The sequence below is a fragment of the Coenobita brevimanus genome, chromosome 13 (genome assembly GCF_032717465.1).
Source record: "Coenobita brevimanus isolate Jiangsu-jjx chromosome 13, ASM3271746v2, whole genome shotgun sequence".
Lineage (NCBI taxonomy): Eukaryota > Metazoa > Arthropoda > Malacostraca > Decapoda > Coenobitidae > Coenobita > Coenobita brevimanus.
The window spans coordinates 39016506-39036315 of NC_136966.1; the positions used below are offsets into that span (position 1 = coordinate 39016506).

Genomic DNA, 19810 nt, shown 5'->3' on the forward strand with positions numbered 1-19810 from the left:
AGGTATGTACTTCCAATGGCAAAAAAAAAAAAAAAAAAAAAAAAAAACTATGAGTGTTCTTGTATACATTAATGATTATCTTACAGAGGTTAGAAAACTGTATGAGTGTTCTTGTACTATCTTACAGAGGTTAGAGTGCTTAATTGGGATTTCACCATCCTACTTGAATCAGTGCTTAATTGTGGATTTCACCATCCTACTTGAATTATGGTAACTGGGCTAAGCTGATGATAAATGCACTCAACCCTCAAGTACCGTGGACAATAGGGACTAGACAAAGACGATGCTACTCATCCCTGCATCATTCAAACAATATGTTTGCATATATAACAGTACAATGTGTTTGGGCTATTTTCCAAAACTCTCACTTTTACCTCTTCTTACCATCCTACCCCATGTAAATTACCCTCTACTTATACCCACCATCAGGTAAAACAAGGAAAGAGATATAACTATCATAATTAAGAACATTAATGGTATTAAAAATAGCATTAATAAAAGCAAAAGTTGGGCTGGGTACCCTAGGGTTGTTGAAGCACAGCTCCATGGCACTCTCCCCCCACCTTGACCCCCAGTGTTGTTGTTGCCAAAAAGTTTTGCCTTCTTGTATCATGTGGCCTTCAGTAGGGACGTTAGGCCGTATGCTTTAGCGAAAATTTATGGGTTTTGGAATTTTAGGGGACGAAATGGAACAAAAATGTTTGCTAATCAAAAAAAAAATTGCTTTTTCATCCAAGTGTCCTAAAAAGTTAGCACTGTTTCACATTCTTCATTTGATTTCACACTTTCAAACACATTGTGGAACGACTGAGAATATGGCTAGTTGTTCTTTCTCTGATGCTCCACAAAATGCCTTATGAGCTTCTCAGTCAGCTTCAGGACATTATGAACTTTCACTATGTCACGGGGTTTTTATAATATCACAGCAATTTTAAAATAAATGGTTAAATATTATTTAATTTGATAATAATATTCAATAATATTGAAGAGCAGAGACAATGATTGTCTTGCTACATCAAGCAACGATTTCTTTACGCTGACTTGCTAAGATTCTCAAGAACGAGAATTTATAAACTTTCTCAACAGTACACGCAGAGACTAATTACTCACAATTGCTGAATTACTGTACTGTTAGCCTCTGGAGAAAGTTACATCACCCCTGACAATAAATAACTAATACTAACATCAGGTTCTTGCCGATGCTTAACTCCCAGGTGGCACAACGGATATTAAGTTAATACAACAAGACTGGTCTAAGTACCAGTTATGAAAGCAAATGTTTATGCAAGCTAGGAGCTATATGGAAAATAAGCTTAATTATGGAGAAATGAAACAAGATTTTACTTTACATTAAGCTCGAGAAAGGAACTGTTAAATTTATTAATTACAAAAAATAAATTTAACGTTACAATTCAAATCAAATTAAATGAGACGCACTCACTCACTCACGCAATAGCTAAATACTTACGTCTAGAAAAAAAAAACACCTTAATTAAACTCTTATAACTAGGAAATACACAAAAGAAATACTATAGTCGATGAATGCTGCGTATCACCCAAGCTGAACTAGGATGGAAGTACTGAAGAACTGTGGAGTTTGGGTACTAGCTGACCTCACACTGCTAACACAGGACCTCTCTCCGTCGCAGCAACAACTGGACTGAGTAAGTCGTGGGAACAAAAGCGGAGCACTCGGCCGCATTTTTTTAACGGTCGAATGAGCAGGGGCGAACAATAAAAAACAATAGTATCGCTCAGTACAGCACTTAGTGACGTGCACTAATCGGTCACCTTTGAAAATGGTGACGAATGTTTTGAAAAGTATACTCCGAAATGGAGGGAGAAACGGTTAGCTGAGCGATACACAGTGAGTTTTCCTCTAATAGTTCGTGGCTTCTCACAAAAGGGAAATGTCGCGAACTGATTCGTGACATTACGCCCTTACAAAGTTAAATTTTTTCCTTATGGGAAAAAATTGTGGATATATATATATATGTACACATCCTAAGTCATTCGCACAAGATTCACACTGTGGTGTGTGTGCTATCCTGCTACAGGAGAAAGTCGCAGTCGCCAGTGAGCGAAAAAACCTCGTATTTACGTTAATAGAAACAAGCTTGAGGGAAAAACTCCGTGACGACTGTGAAAATCCTGTACTCAGGTCAAACTGAGCGAAAGTTCGCTACATTTACATTAACAACTAATTGTTATGTAGTGTAGTGTATGTAATACACGGTGTAGGTGTGACAGTTGTAGTGTAACTGTACCTACGTGTAAAATGACACAGTAATACAAATTTATAGTAAATAATGATGACGAGGCAGAAGAGAAGGGGCGGCAGCATGCAACAGGAATGGCCAGCTGATCTGCCCGGCAATGCTGCACCCACCAGCTACACCTGCGAAAGGAATTAAGGTGGAGCATCAAAACTGTTATTTCTGTCTCTCTCTCTCTCTCTCTGCCTAGCAATCAGTACTTATGTCATTATTAACCAGGAAACGTAATTCTTGAATTCACAAATTGCTTAGAACCCTTATAGCTTACTGGTTAACGCTTATTAACTAGGAAATGTGCCAATTCTTGAATTACTCAAATCTCTTAGAACGGGCAGTTTACTAGTTAACCTAACATTATTAACCAGGTAACGTGCCAGTTCTTGAATTCACAAATTGCTTAGAACGGGCGGTTCACTGGTTAACCTAATTCTACACTTACGAGTAATACAGGAAGCTGAAAATCGCTACGCAATCTCGGGCAGGTCACGTTTTAACACCCACCGTGGGTGTGAACACTCATGTGGGTAATGTGCATTCTCTGGGAATCCTCAGACAGGCCCACAGCTCGAGACATTCCACAAGGTAATTCATACACAGCCTCGGACTGTCTCTGCAAGGTTCTCAAACTTCCCCCTTAACTTATGGTATACACGTATGTACAAGCCCTGGATATACTGTGTCCTGTAGGGCCGACGAGTGAGACGTCTGGTCTACACTTTTAACTGGGAACCAGGCTGGTCCTTGGATTACTCAAATCGCTTAGGATGCCTATCTTACGGAACCCAGCATGCAACAATTGCCCATATTAGTCAGCAGTTAGCAGGCGAGACATCAGGTCTGCACCTACGTTATCACTTCCCTTGATGTATCTCACAACAAGGTTAAACTGCTGTAAATACAGTGTCCAGCGTGTCAATCTTGCATTAGCCGTCTTGGTCGTGCTAAGGCTAGTGAGTGGCATATGATCAGTTTCCAGAGTAAATGGTGCCCCAAAAAGATAATAATAATATTTTTTAACACCATCAACCACAGCCAAGAGTTCCTTCTCAACAGTACTGTAATTCCTCTCGGCAGGTTTTAGCCTACGGCTGTGGTATGCCACTGGGAAGATTCCACCTTCCGATTCCTGCATCAATACGGCACCTACTCCATCTTGTGAAGCATCAGTGCGCAGTATGAAAGGTTTGCTGGAATCAGGCAACTGCAAGATAGGCTCCTTGCACAACATGTTCTTAAGAGCAATAAAGGATCTCTCTTGCGCTTCTCCCCACTCAATGGTGTTTGGAGCATATTTCCGTAGCACTTCGTACAACGGTTGGGCAATGAGAGCAAAGTTGGGGATAAAACTCCTATAATATCCCACTAGGCCAAGAAATGCCCTAACCTGTTTCTTGGTCACGGGTCTCGGGGCTTCTCTAACTTTCCTGATCTTGTCACCCTGACACCTGCAGTGATTGTTGCCAACAATATGACCGAGGAACTCCACCTCACTGTGAGCAATCTTGCATTTGCTAGGCTTCACAGTCATGTTGAAACTCTGGAGTCTACTGAAGACAATTTCCAAGAGTCTGAGGTGCTCCTCCAATGTGGCGGAATGAACGAGGACATCGTCAACGAACATCTCTACTCCTACAATACCATGGAGCACTTGTCTCATGGCACGATTGAATACTGCTGGGGAATTGGTAAGTCCAAATGGGAGGACTTTATACTGGTACAACCCCTAGGAGTAGCAAAGGCAGTGAACTGACGACTCTCAGGATGAAGGGGAATCTGGAAGAATCCCTTCGCTAGGTCAAGCTTCGTGAAATATCGTGACCCTGCCAGCTTGGAGAAGATGGCAATATGGTCACCCATTGGCTCAGCATCCACTTTAGTGATTGCATTGAGCCTTCTATAGTCACCACATATCCTGACTCCACCATCTTTCTTGCGGACTACTACCATCGGACTACAGTAAGGAGATGAGGACTTTTCGATAATGCCTGCAGTCTCCATGTCAGCAATTTCCTTATCTACTGCACCCTGTAGTCGCATGGGAATCGGATATGGCTTAACCTTAATAGGAGCATTGCTGGTCAACTCAATTTTATGACACGCAACCTTTGCAAGTCTAGGTTGGTCTGAGAAGACATCAGCATACTGACAGAGCAATGACCATAAGGCATTTTGGTCCCCTACTGCTAAGTCAGGGTTAAGTAAAACATCTCCGACAGTCTCTTCCTGATGGGACTGAGCGGTTAAGGGCTCGTCATCATGGTCATCAGCTGGGATCACCGCAGCTGCCCCGGTTTCTTCCAGTGGCTGGTCACTATCATCAGCTACTAGTAGGCCAGTCTCCTCGGGGCCTTCAACATGTTAATGTGGAACCTTTTACGAAGATTCCCCATCTGTATTATGTAGTTGAGGTCTGAAATGCGCTCTACTACATCGAATGGACCCTTCCACTGCGCCAACAACTTGTTCTGGGCAGTGGGGAGTAATACCAAGCATTTATCGCCTGGACTAAACTTCCGAAGCTTTGCCTTCTTATCGTAATATGCCTTTTGAACTTCACGCGCCTTAATCAGTTCTTCCTTAGCTAACTCGCACGTCGACTGGAGGCGGTCAGCCAAATCAAGGACGTAGGTGTAGGTGGTCTTGACTTCAGGGTCGGGTTCTTCATCGTCCCATAACTCACGAAGGACTTGAAGTGGGCCTCGGACCAACCTCCCATACACCAGTTCAAAGGGTGAGAATTTCAATGAATGCTGTGGGGATTCTCGATAAGCAAATAGAAGAGGAGCAATGAACTGCGGCCATTCCTTTGGCTGTTCGGCGGTCATGCGCCTCAACATCTTCTTGAGAGTTCCATTGAACCTCTCACACAACCCGTTACACATGGGATGATACGGCGTAGTTCGTAAGCCTCGGATGGACAGCAACCTGAACGTTTCGTTCATCATTGCCGAAGTGAACTGCGAACCCCGGTCGCTCAAGACCTCCTTAGGGATACCTACACGACAGAACACTTCAATTAATGCCTCAGCAACAGTGACGGCCTCTATATTCTTAACCCTTTAACCACGGGTATTGTTTTGGTCTGACTGTCCTCTCCCGCGGGGGTTTCAGCCAAATGTAAACAAACCTTTAAACCTTAATAACTCTGCACAGAATAAAGCTAGAGAAAAAAATAAGGTACCATTAGAAAGTACTAACCTTCAGCTTTCCATTGATGTTGGTTTCATGACTTTGTTGACTTTCACAGGACGGGCAGTGCCGTTAGAAGTGAGGGGTGTAAAATCACTATTTTTCGCTCACACATCATTACCTTCGCTCATACACCATTACCAAATGCCAACCTCATTCTGATAATAATACTATAAACATATATGAACACTGCACATACGATAAACACCCACTCTGTGTTCACTGAGGCAGGTAAAAGGCACTGTAATTACCTGCATTTCACTGCCACATCAGCGGTGTTGTAATCACTATTTTTCGCTCACACACCATTACCAAATGCCAACCTCATTCTGATAATAATACTATAAACATATATGAACACTGCACATACGATAAACACCCACTCTGTGTTCACTGAGGCAGGTAAAAGGCACTGTAATTGCCTGCACTTCACTGCCACATCAGCGGTGTTGTAATCACTATTTTTCGCTCACACACCATTACCAAATGCCAATCACATTCTGATAATAATACTATAAACATATATGAACACTGCACATACGATAAACACCCACTCTGTGTTCACTGAGACAGGTAAAAGGCACTGTAATTGCCTGCACTTCACTGCCACATCAACATGTGTTGTCACTCACACAGCTGGACAGATACTGATGCGCGCTTGGTCAGGGGTGGGGTGGGGGGCCCAGGGGGTGGGAGGTGGGGCCCCAGGGGGGGGAAGAGGGAGGTGGGGGTCGGCTGGAGTGAAAGAACTTAATAGCTACTCTCCCTTGAAACAATTGGCGCACGGAAAAAACGCGGGGTATTGAAAATATTCACAAACATTCGAGAATGACACCCGCGGTTTGGTCCAGTTTTTGCAACGTCATTCTGGAATGACACCCGCGGTTAAAGGGTTAAGGGCCACAGCTTCAGGCCACCGTGTGCTGAAATCAACTATAGTGAGGATATACTTTGATCCATCACTAGCCCTAGGAGAGAATGGCCCAACTATGTCAACTGCTACTCTCTCGAATGGTTCAGAGATTATGGGCATTGGCTTCAATGGCGCAGGACGGACACGTCCCCGGTCAGTGGTACGCTGACACACATCACAGGAACGTACGAGCCTCGTTATTTCCTGTCCCATTCCTGGCCAGAAAAAGTCAGCATGGATGCGGTCAGAGGTCTTCTTTTGACCCATGTGACCTCCCATCGCTGAACAGTGACCTAATTCAAACACTGCTCGGCGATACTTTGCAGGAACGACAAACTGCAGTCAAACCTCACCCTGGGGTGTCTGTGACTCACGGTACAGCCGTCCTCGCTTACGAAGGAACCTGGCTTGACCTCCCCGTGAATACTTGATCACTTTACCCTCCAGCTTCTTGCGCACTGAGGCAAGTGTCGAGTCAGTCTGTTGCTCTTGGACAACATCTTGACTACGAATCAGATCTTGCGGCGTTGCGACGGTCAACGGAGTGACGCGATTTGGAGCCTTGGCCATGGCTCGTGTTATCGCAGCAGCCGAAGTCTGAGTAGCAACATCTACGGCACAACTATTTTTGATGCCAGGTATGTTGCCTAAGATGAGGTCAAATAAAGGTTCTGGCATGACAACTGCAGCTGTCAAGCCAGTGAAAAATGGAGACGCCACCTGGATACGTGCCTCAGGGAACAATCTCACTGATCCATCAATAAGTCTAACTTGGATCTGTCGACCTGTATACTCATCAGGCCGAACTAAACTCTGCTTAACAGAGCAACCTGAGGAGCCATTGTCCCTCAGGACATTTACAGAAACACCTCCCACAGACCCTGGCTGAACAAGAAAGGCAGTGTTGCTGGTGGAAGGGTCTGAGGAGGTAGCAGCCAGTCATTCATGAGACTGCGGAACAACCGATGCGGCAAACGTGGCACCCTGGGAACTAGGTGTCTGAGGAGAGTTCATGGTCGGAGGGGGACTTGTGAACTGTTGTGAAGTACCTGTACTGGTAGAGATGGCACCACCGGGTACTTGTGGAATGAAGGCTGCATTTGCCTCCTGCCTCCGATACACTAATTGACCTGACTGAGGGTTACGTGGCTTGTCCTTGTATTGCTGTTGCTGCTGCTTGGGGAACTGTTGCTGGTTGGGGTGCTTGTTGTACCGCTTCCAAGCAGGCTGCTGTGTATTTTGCCCCTGGTCCTTCTGTGGTTTGCTTGGACCTTGACCATTACTCTGAGAATGGCCTTAGTGCTGGGATTCAGTCTGAGACGGCTTCCCAGACTTGGCAGTATCTTTTCTGCTCCAGGTGTTTTGCTTACGAGCTTGATACCCGTATGCAGTAAAGAATGCGTCAGCCTTCTCTACCATTTGGCTGGCATCTTTCACCTGGCAGATCTTAAGCTGTGCTATGAGCTCAGCAGGCCATGACCTCTCTAGCTGTGTACGCAGCATAAGGTCAATTATCCCCTCACGCGTGGAAGGAGTTTCATCTTTCTCCATCCACTCACCTAGGTAAACAGTGAGACGGTCGAGGAACTGAACAGCTGTCTCCTTGTCTTGGAGACGAGCTCGCATGAACTGAGCTTTGGCGTCGTCTACTGTGAGACCATACGCCTTAATGAGTGCAGCTTTCATCACTTCATACGTGAGATTGTCTCCACGAATTCTGTGGAGAATATCGAGGGCAGGGCCCTCAAACAGGCTAAGAAACTGAAGCCGCTTAGCTGCATCATCGAGCTGGTAAAGCTGAGCCATGTCTTCAAATCGAGCTATGTATGGCTCGATTCGCTCGCCATCTTTGTATGGGGGAAGCTTGATGTGTGGGGTCGCCATAACATGTGCAGGGAGAGCGCTCGTGGAGCTTGAACCAACTGCACCAGATGTGTCTGAAGCCAAGGAATCTCGCTTGAGCTTCAGCACTTCAAGTTCATGTTTCTCGCGTGCTTCACGTTCGGCACGTTCATATTCACGTTGTTCCCGCACGTGTTCTAAGTCGAGTTCGCGCTGTTTTTGCTCGTGTTCACGCTGTTCTCGCTCGTGTTCCAAGTTGAGTTCGCGCTGTTTTTGCTCGTGTTCATGCTGTTCTCGCTCGTATTCGCGCTGTTTTTGCTCGTGTTCACGCTGTTCTCGCTCGTATTCGCGCTGAATTCTACGCTCTTCACGAGCATCTTTCTCACGTTCTTGCTCGTAATTGAACCGTGAGAGTATGTATTCTTTGATTTCAGTTGGGTCCGTAAGGCCCATATCTTTGGCTTCCTGTAAAATTATGGTGGTAGCCATGTCGCTAACTCAATCTAAATAACTAGCGACTCAGTACTGATTGCTGCTTCGCAAACGAATGCCAATAAACACAAATAAAGAGTACAGACACAAGCTAGTGGTGACCAGTCTTATCCAGTTAACTGGCAAAGAATAAATAAAAAATGTAAATGACTGGGAAGACTATTGTCAATAATAAACACAATGGGTACGGCGACTTCCCAGGAGCGAATAAAATCGTCTGGCGTTACCAAGAATAAACGAGTTAAGTACTCTATTGATTAATAAAGCAAAATACACTTGCTAAATTAAGGGTAAATACCAGTAAGCTTGTGCCTATAAACTTGAATGGTAAATACCTAAATATGAATGAGTGAGCACTATCTCGTGAATAGCTTTAGAGCTAGGAGTTAATATCCTGGAATGAGGTCGCCAATTGTCACGGGGTTTTTAAAATATCTGAATAATTTTGAAAATAATTGGTTAAATATTATTTAATTTGATAATAATATTCAATAATATTGAAGAGCAGAGACAATGATTGTCTTGCTACATCAAGCAACGATTTCTTTACGCTGACTTGCTAAGATTCTCAAGAACGAGAATTTATAAACTTTCTCAACAGTACACGCAGAGACTAATTACTCACAATTGCTGAATTACTGTAATGTTAGCCTCTGGAGAAAGTTACATCACCCCTGACAATAAATAACTAATACTAACATCAGGTTCTTGCCGATGCTTAACTCCCAGGTGGCACAACGGATATTAAGTTAATACAACAAGACTGGTCTAAGTACCAGTTATGAAAGCAAACGTTTATGCAAGCTAGGAGCTATATGGAAAATAAGCTTAATTATGGAGAAATGAAACAAGATTTTACTTTACATTAAGCTCGAGAAAGGAACTGTTAAATTTATTAATTACAAAAAATAAATTTAACGTTACAATTCAAATCAAATTAAATGAGACGCACTCACTCACTCACGCAATAGCTAAATACTTACGTCTAGAAAAAAAAACACCTTAATTAAACTCTTATAACTAGGAAATACACAAAAGAAATACTATAGTCGATGAATGCTGCGTATCACCCAAGCTGAACTAGGATGGAAGTACTGAAGAACTGTGGAGTTTGGGTACTAGCTGACCTCACACTGCTAACACAGGACCTCTCTCCGTCGCAGCAACAACTGGACTGAGTAAGTCGTGGGAACAAAAGCGGAGCACTCGGCCGCATTTTTTTAACGGTCGAATGAGCAGGGGCGAACAATAAAAAACAATAGTATCGCTCAGTACAGCACTTAGTGACGTGCACTAATCGGTCACCTTTGAAAATGGTGACGAATGTTTTGAAAAGTATACTCCGAAATGGAGGGAGAAACGGTTAGCTGAGCGATACACAGTGAGTTTTCCACTAATAGTTCGTGGCTTCTCACAAAAGGGAAATGTCGCGAACTGATTCGTGACACACTACTGCCTCATTCGCATCACCAGGATTCCCTAACACATTCTTCTTTATCTTCTCCAGGTCCTTCCAAATCGTTCCGATGCTGTTTTCTTTCATACCATACATTTTTGTCATTTCTACCTGCCTCTTTCCCTGTACTATCTCCTTTACTATCTCATAATTCTAGGCATACATGACAATGTGCTGCTTTCTGGGTGGCTGGGACTGATCTTGTGAAATGCCTAAGGGTCAATGTCCTCGCTCGACTCTCAAAAAAAAAAAAAAAAAAAAAATTACTGCACAGCATGAGCAGAACTCAATGTGACACAAGAAAGGACTGATAGCCATATACTGTACTCAGTCTGTCTGAAATATGTTGGGAAGAGTGAAATTGAATGAAGAATGTAGAACTGAACTATAACTTATGAGAACACATGGATGAAAGTAATTCTTTTCTGATAGGAAAACATTTTCATTCCATTTCATCCCTTAAAATAGCAAAATTATGGCCCCCCCCGGGAGGGGAGGGACCATAAATTCCCCCACCATCAGCCCCTCTCCCAGTGACAACTCAGAGAGATGCCTGGAACCACTGTCTGACTCACTTCATCTTCATTTCTGCAACATTCACAGCCTTTCCTTTAACTTTCTCTCTATCAAACATCATCTCTCCTACTCAAAACCTCACATTCTCTTCCTGTCTGAGACTCAGCTGTCTGAGGCAACTGACAGCAAACCCTTTTCTGTTTCCTCCTACTTTCTCTAATACTAATTTCAAAGCCAAAGGTGGTTTTTGTGTACATGCATGCAATTACTCTATACTCATTTCAAAGCCAAAGGTGGTCGTTGTGTATACGCACACAACGCTTTATCTTGCTCTCCTGTTCCTGAACTTGATTTTTCTGAATTCTCTACTCTCTGGCTTCGGCTTTCTTGTCATTCTCTGACTAAATATACCTGCGCTGTTTACTTATCTCCTAATTCTACTGACTATCAAAGAAGTCTTTAACTATCTTACTTCTACAATGGAACACATTCTATCCATTTCTCCTTTCTCTGAAATCTCCATTCTAGGAGATTTCAATGTTCACCACCATCTTTGGCTCTCCTCTCCTTCCACTGATCCACCTGGTGAACAAGCCTACATCATTTCTATCCTTCATGACCTAGAGCAGCTTGTACAGCACCCTACCCATACACCTGACTGCCTTGGAGAGAGCTCCAACATACTTGACCTCTTTCTTACAACTAATCCTTCTGCTTACACTGTTAATTTTTCCTCTCCACTGGGCTCCTCTGATCACAACCTAATTACCTTGACCTGTCCTACTGCTTTGGTACGGCCTTAGGACCCTCCAAAGAAACGTCGTCTGTGGCACTTTGGACCTGTGGACTGGGAGGCCCTCAGGCAGTACTTCTTTGATTTTCCATGGAATGATTACTGCTTCCATGGCCGGGAGCCATCTGAGTGTGCCTTGCGTATTACGGAGGATATTCTCTCAGGCCTGGATGCATACATTCCCTTCTCATATCCTTTCACTAATGTAAGAAAGCCTTGATTTAATCACACTCGTTCTGATGCTGTCCACAACAAGGAGAGGGCCTATAAAAGGTACCAAAACCAACCCACCCCTGAATCACATCTTGCTTATGTTTCTGCCTGGAATCGTGCCAAATCTGTTCTTCGCTCTTCTAAAAATAATGTCATCCATACTAAATGCCCTCAACTCTCTACCGCGAATTCTTCCCGCTCCTTCTGGCATCTTGCCAAAAACCTTTCTAACAAATTTACCTCATCACCCTTCCCTCCTCTTTTCTATTCTGATGGCTCTGTAACTATTTATTCTACTGATAAAGAAGATCCCTGCACTCAGACTTTCTCCTCCAATTCCACCTTAGACAATTCTGGTGTTGTTCCTCCATCACTTCCCCCCTCTGACTTCCTCATGGCTGACATTAAAATTTCTTCAGCTGATGTATTCTCTGCTATCACTGGCCTTAAGACTAACAAGGCATATGGGCCTGATGGAGTCCCTCCTGTAGTCCTCAAGAACTGTGCTTCTGTGCTTACACCGTGCCTAAGTAAACTCTTTCGCCTTTGTCTGTCAACTTGTACCTTTCCTTCTTGCCGGATGTCTGCTCTCATTCAGTCAGTCTTAAAGAAGGGTGACCATTCCCAACCCTCTAACTATCGTCCAATAGCTTTAACATCCTGTGTCTCAAAAGTTTTCGGGTCAATTCTTAACAGAATAATTTTAAAGCATCTTTCCTATCACAACCTTTCTGATCATCAGTATGGATTCCGTCAGGGACGCTCAACTGGTGATCTTCTCATCTACCCTTCAGACTCCTGGCCATCCTCCTTTTGGGACTTTGGCGAAAGCTTTGCCATCACACATGACATCTCAAAGATTTTCGATCAAGTCTGGCATAAATCTTTAATTCCCAGACTCCCCTCATACGGTTTCTATCCTTCTATCTGTGCCTTCATCTCTAGCTTTCTTCTGGTCGTTCTATAACCGCTGTTGTAGACGGCCATCGTTCTTCTCCTAGATCTATCAATAGTGGTGTTCCTCAGGGCTCTGTCCTATCACTGACTCTCTTCCTTCTATTCATCAATGACCCTCTAAGCTGTATATCTAACCCTATCCACTTGTATGCTGACAACTCCACCCTTCACCTTTCCAATCAGTTCCCGCAACATCCATCTTAGCAGTTGCTTCAACAGACAAGGGATGAGGCTATGGCAAACCTAATGTCTGACTTGGCTCGTATCTCTGACTGGGGTAAAAATAATCTTGTTGTTTTTAATGCATCAAATATTCAGTTTTTACACATATCAACCCGACACAATCTTCCATAGGAGTACCCACTAATGTTTAATAATATCCAGCTCAATCCTGCATCATCCTTGAACTTGCTTGGGGTTCCATTCATCGGGATTTATCTTGGAAAGATCATATTGCACCTCTTGTAAAATCTGCTTCCAAGAGATTAGGTGTGCTAAGCCAACTCCGTTCCTTCTTTACTCCTGCACAGTTGTTGACTTTATGCACAGGTTTGATTTGCCCCTGTTTAGAGTACAACTCTCATGTGTGGGGAGGCTCCCCACATACAGCTCTTCTCAATAGGGTGGAGTCAAAGGCTTTTCGTCTCATCAACTCTTCTCCTCTTACTGGCTCCCTACAACCTTTGTCACTTCGTCACACTGTTGCATCTTTATCTCTTTTCTATCGCTACTTCAATGGTCGCTGCTCCTCTGAAATGTCTGCTTGCATCCCTCCACCTCTACGATGGGCACATAGCACCCGTCTAGCAACAAACTCTCATGCCTTTTCTGTCCAACTCTCTAATGCAAGAGTTAATCATTACTCCCAGTCCTTCATTTATGCAACAGGTCAACTCTGGAACTATCTCCCTCTTTCTGTATTTCCTACTTGATCTCCAGTCTTCCAAACGCAGTGTGTCCAGGCATCTCGAAATGAACGGATCTTGAATCTGGCTCTCTTTTGTACTGTTTTTGTTTGTTTCTTGGATGGAACGGTTTGTGGGCCCCTGGCCTTTAGTTCCTTCTTTCTTGCATTAACCCCTACACCGCGGGCTTGTTTACCAATGACTTGCGTGTGCCGCGGGGTTATTTGGGCTCCGACAGACTCTCAAAAAATATTTGCCAAAAATCAGTTATTAGTCCTAGAATAATAAAATTACATGTGTCTATGGCACATACCTTCAGCTTTCTCCTGGAATGATTGTTGAGCCTTCGTCAGTTACCGTAGGACTTGTGGAGACCTCTGAAGTAGGGTAACAAAGTCTCCACTTTACACTTCCCGACAACACGTAATATGATTACCACAGCCAGATACAAACACTATAAACACTATTCTACAATTTTCAAGTAGTTTGGGACCCATACTAAAAAAAAAAAACACTGTGAAAGCAATGGAAATTATGAGCGCGTCTGATCGTCGCACTGGCACTAGTTCGCTCTTAGTAGTCTGTCATTTATTATTCATAAAACCCCTCACACTTTATATTTCTATTACTATATAACACTTATATATATCTACAGTCTTTATTCATAAGTTTCCTTCAGTAGTATTAGTTTATTGTCACTGTAGGGATTCAATTTCTTTCAGTAAAATACGTAGCATTCACTTTCTCGTCCTGTATACTGGCATTGAGAGTGAATGTCACTTTCATCTTCACTCTCATAACTCATAGCATTCAGACATGCTAGAGTGAAATTTTCACTTTCATTACTCCTAGGGTATATACTCGTATTCTTATGATGCTACTCATTTACATTTCTATTTACGTTCTCTATTTTATTTACGTTATTTACATTTCTATTTTATTTACACTGTGTTGTGCACTGTCACTTGAAATAACTTATAAAACTGTTTTCCATTGTTCACGTATATTTACATTCATTACTTTCACTTGCTGTTTACACATTATTTACACATTATTTACAATTCCACTTGCACTGTTTTACTCAATAGAAAGATCGTAGTCACTCTTTTATCAATTGTCAGCCCTTTACCTCTTTCCACACGAGGTTTAGTAGGGGGTAAAGGTCACAGGGCCATTTGCATGGGGGTGAAAAAAGGCCTTGAAGTCAGCAAGAAGAAACATACGTACTCTCATTTCGGAAGTTGAGAGTAACCTGATAACGGAGGGCTAGCGTGGAGGCCTGCTAAGGAGTTATTCAGGGTTACCAATATTACTTCTTGAAACAGCTAAGTCTAGCACTGATATGATTGGCAGGAAATCTTGACAATACATTATAAATTTGGTAGTTCCAGGTGAATGTAAATATCACTTAGGCTTCTCCCTTCCCTCCTTACATGTATATTTATTTCGAAAATAGATTAGAGGCCTACTTAGGAGATATATTTTCAGAGCTACCAATGTTAGATCTTGAAACATCTTTGTTTAGCACTGATAGGATTGGCAGGAAATCTAGACAATACATTATAAATTAGGTAGTTCCAGGTGAATGTAAATATCACTTAGGCTTCTCCCTTCCCTCCTTACATGTATATTTATTACGAAAATAGATTATACAGCATATTTCAAGGGGAAAAAAACAGCGAAAATTAGCAAACAAGTGCAAGTGAGGTGTTGTCAGGTGATAATTAGCCAATTCCAGGTGCTTGGCACTCTCACTTACCTTATTTCTTTCTTGTATATATTATTTGATATAAGAATAGGACATAGGGCTTATTTCAATGGATGAAATCAGTGAAAAATTCCAGGGATGATTTACTTAGCGTAGCACGGCCGGGCAGGCGAGAGGATAGGGTAATGGAGGGGGGGTAGGGAGGGGAGTCAAGAACGGGGAGAAATGGCTAAATTGTCAACAATGGATGGGAGTACAGATGAGATTAGGAGTGCTGACTAGTGTTGGACATTGGCAGTACTGATAGATGATACAAGCCCCCACTTGGAAGCCCGGGTGAATTCAAAATAACACAGAATCACAAAAGCGATGCCCCACGGTATGATCCCTTGCTCCCAAGCGTCACGAAAGTGACGCCCCACGGTTAAGGGGTTAAAAAAAAAGAAAAAAAGTATGAGGTAAAGTCAGTGAGATGCAAGAAAGGACTGATAGCCATATGCTCAGCTGGTCCAAAATGTGTTGAGAAGTGCGAAATCGAACGAAGAATGTGGAAGTGTACACTAACTAACGAGAAGTCATTGATGAAAGAGTAATTTTTTTCTGATTACCAAACACATTTGTTCCATTTCGTCCCCTAAAATTGCAAAACCCATTAATTTTCGTCTAACCATATGGCCTTGAGTATGCCCAGGACAGGTATGTGGATGTAAGCCAGCCAATTATGGCGTGTCTGGTGGGCAACGTCACTGCGTGCAACTTTTAAATTTCACCACCAGGCCAGCTGACTTCCCGCATAAGCTCAAGTTTTTCTGCGTGTTGATATGACCTGTTGCATATTGCTGAGCGTGTTAGAACAAAAATGTGTTACTCAGGATTGAGTGTATATAATATAAGTGGTACATACCGTATACAGAACTGTTATGCACTGTCACACTATCTACCAAGGAGAGTACAGTCTTATGACTAGATGCAGAATGGGCAAAGCTGGCATATTTGAAGTCACCTGCTTCTGGGATACTTTCTTTAATTCATAAAAAATATCATTGTTTTTTAACTTTTATGTTCAACATTCTCTCTCTCTCTGAACAGTCACCTGCTTCTGGCACTTTCTCCCTATAATTTACAAAAAATATCGATTTTAACTTTTATGTTCAATTCCCCCCCTTTCTCTCTCTCTCTCTCTCTGATACATGCTTCATATTTTAATTCTGTAGAGTTGTCAATCTTCTACTTATTTATTCTGCTTCTTGATTTCTGCTGTGAGTACTGTGTTCCATTTAAGCACCCTTTTCCCTTAATTTCTGATCTGAAATATCAATGAGGAAGCACTTAGAATGATCCCATATCAGTCAAATTTTATGTGGAGGTTGATATATTGTCAAAGAATGTGTATCTAGCATAACTTTTTTTTTTTTGTGCTGCTCTCAGGGGTCTGCCCTTTCCTCTCCTCCATCCTTCTTTCCTTCCATCCTCCTCTGTCTTTCTTCAATTCAGTCTTTCCTTGTACTTCTGCCTACAGGTGACTTTACACTCCCTCTTCCATCTTTCATTCCTTCATTCTTTCCTCTTCTTTCTGCCTGTGGGTGATTCTACACTGAGTGACAGGCCAAATGGTTTCCTGTACACCAGGAAACCATTTACTATGCTGGGTAGTAACCACAAAACCAAATTTGGCACCTAGTGGTTTAGTGTGGGTAATTATTGCGCTCCAATCGGATTGAGCCAGTGAAGGTTTATATCCAAGGGATGGTTGGGGTTTATTGCTCATGTAATGCCACTCAGGGATGAGTTAGGCTGGTCACTCTCATCTTAAATGTCAGAACCAACTGCCTAGCCCCAGGCGCCTACGCTCCTCATGGGGCAACGTAGGATTGGATGATGGATGGATGGATGGATAGATAAATCTGAAGGATAATTACCATCCAAAAATGCCTGGGTAACATGCCAGGGATATTTTAGAAACTGACATCATAAATGAAACATTTTCAGTTTATTTATCAAGTCACATCCACATCCACACCACACGTTGTGGTGTGGATGTGGATGTGATAGGAAGCGTTATGAGGAATACACTGAGGTGGTTTGGCCATGTGGAGAGGATGGAGGGTGAAAGACTGACGAAGAGAGTGTATATAAGTGAGGTGGAGGGGGAAAGAGGGAGGGGGAGGCCGAGGATGAGACGGAGGGATGGGGTGGAGAGGTATATGAGAGAGGGGTGTGAGTTGGGAGCAGGGCAGTGTAATGGCAGGGGACAGGGCGACTTGGAGGAGATTTGTTTGTGGCCACCCCAAACGGGATTGAGGCGTCTGGCAATAGATAGATAGATAGAAGAGTGGGAGCAATGGAAATGAGTTATTTAAGAGGAGCCTGTGGAGTCACATGGAGAGACAGGCTGACGAATGAGGATATAAAGGAGCGTTGTGGTGTGGATGTGGATGTGATAGGAAGCGTTAGGAGGAACACACTGAGGTGGTTTGGCCATGTGGAGAGGATGGAGGGTGAAAGACTGACGAAGAGAGTGTATGTGAGTGAGGTGAAGGGGGGAAGAGGGAGGGGGAGGCCAAGGATGAGATGGAGGGATGGGGTGGAGAGGTATATGAGAGAGGGGTGTGTGAGTTGGGAGTAGGGCAGTGAAATGGCGGGGGACAGGGTGACATGGAGGCGATTTGTTTGTGGCCACCCCAAACGGGATTGGGGCATCTGGCAATAGATAGATAAATAGATTTATCATTTCATCTCTTGACAGGACTTCTCTGATTTAAAAATTGAGTAATCATCATTCTGTACACTAGTACTGCTAAGCATTCAGCAATGTTTCCATTACTTTATTGCTAAACTTGTTTTGTTAACCACTCCGTGGCTGTGCCTCTGTAATTTGTCAAGACCCTCTGGCCGATCCCAGGGCCAATTTTTCAAGTTTTGAAAATCGAGGAATGTTTGTAGTGCAATTTTGAGCTTCCTAGACACATCCTGAGCCGTGCAATCGAATGCGGAAGCGGCGCAAATTTAGGCACCTGATATCAGTCACATGCAGGTATTGCTGTGATGCAACATTGCAGTTTTTTTTCTTTCCAAGAAAACATTGTCAGTTGTGCTGAAATGGTGAGAAATGACTAGATATGTGTATTTTGAAGTTTTTCAGTACATAAAATGCAAGGTTTAAAAAAAAATATTAATTTATTTTGCATTTTTTTTTGTTTATTGTGTTTATGGTAGTAGCCTATCAACTTTTTTTAAAGTCTGGGTGGTGGAGTTTCTTGGAAAAGGGAGGCGAAAGTTTCTATTTTCAGACCCAAATGAGATAAATATCATCCCCTGAGTACACAGGCTGGACAGTGAGGGCTGAAAAGCGTGATGACTTACGATTCGCACCTTGCACCAGGGATGTGGAGTCAGTACCCAAAACACCTGACTCTGACTTCTTGATTTCTTTTGTGTCCGACTCCAACTCCAACCCCTTAGACTTCTCTACAATAAATCTGCCATTATGTGTCTTCACTGACTTGCACATGCTCAAAATTCCCACCTCACAGCTTACAGGCACTGGCAGACGCCTCCATGTCACTTCATACTATAACCATTACGTTCCTAGTAATTTCGTATTAAAGAAACTCACCTCTAGATTCTGGAATCAATCTGCTGATCGAGGTGTCTGTTTACATTCTGTTCTTGTTGTTCTGTCAACAGATGGCAGCACTTATATTTATGTTTAACATAAAAGAAGAACAGAACAAAGACAAGTCCTAAATAGGAGGCTGGGTGAGAGAGCCGTAGCGTACGGACGTTTCGGAGATCTGGTCCCGGTACCCGGAGTGACGTTGCTCTTACATCTTACCGTAGAGTGTGATATACGGGGTAGAGTGTTTAGTACCTCTTGTGTGGAGGGAAGGTGCGTGTGTGTGTGTAGTGGTGAATAATGGAAGGGGAGAGTGGAGGAGCAGATATGGACACCGGCTGGCAGGGCGGAAAAAGACCCCACCATATGTCAACCTCGGGTGAGGAAAAGTCTTCGGGATCGACTGAGAAGGCCAGGAAAACGTTGCCTCAGTCCAAGCCCGTCACTCAAGCTCCAGAGGAAGGTGTGGCAGTGCAGACAAGGGTGACTTACATAGTGCGGACCCAGGACCGATCCAGAGTGTTTTGTCACCCACAGAGGGTGACAGATGCCCTCAATGAATCTCCTTTTGCCAAATACATTGTGGAGGGATCCACCAAGCCACTGGGGGATGGATCGTGCCTATCCTTTACAATCTTTTCAGCTAACTTGACCAAGCTCGAACAACAGCCCGAGGAAATGGTGAATTTGGGACCTTGGGCTGTGGTGTGCAGGCGCGCCAGTTATGAACCCGGAGGTGCTGTAAAAGTGGGCAAGATTGGGCCGATTTCCCCAGAACTGGACATCTCAGTGATAGCAGAGAGGCTGCGCCCTGCAGACAACCATGCCTCTCAACTCTTGGAGGTTACCAGGATTCCGGTTCGCTTTCCGGCCCCCAGTGCTTCCAGCCAGTCACAATGGGTAAGACTCGTCTATCGTGGCCCCCTTCCCTCCA

General features: G+C 43.4%; 1 protein-coding gene across 1 annotated transcript in view; it reads right to left on the reverse strand.

Moving 5' to 3' along the window:
• The window catches only part of LOC145415573 (tRNA (uracil-5-)-methyltransferase homolog A-like), a 495026-nt gene that overhangs the window by 462129 nt on the left and 13087 nt on the right, over positions 1–19810 (reverse strand). The gene's annotated exons all lie outside the window — the stretch shown is intronic.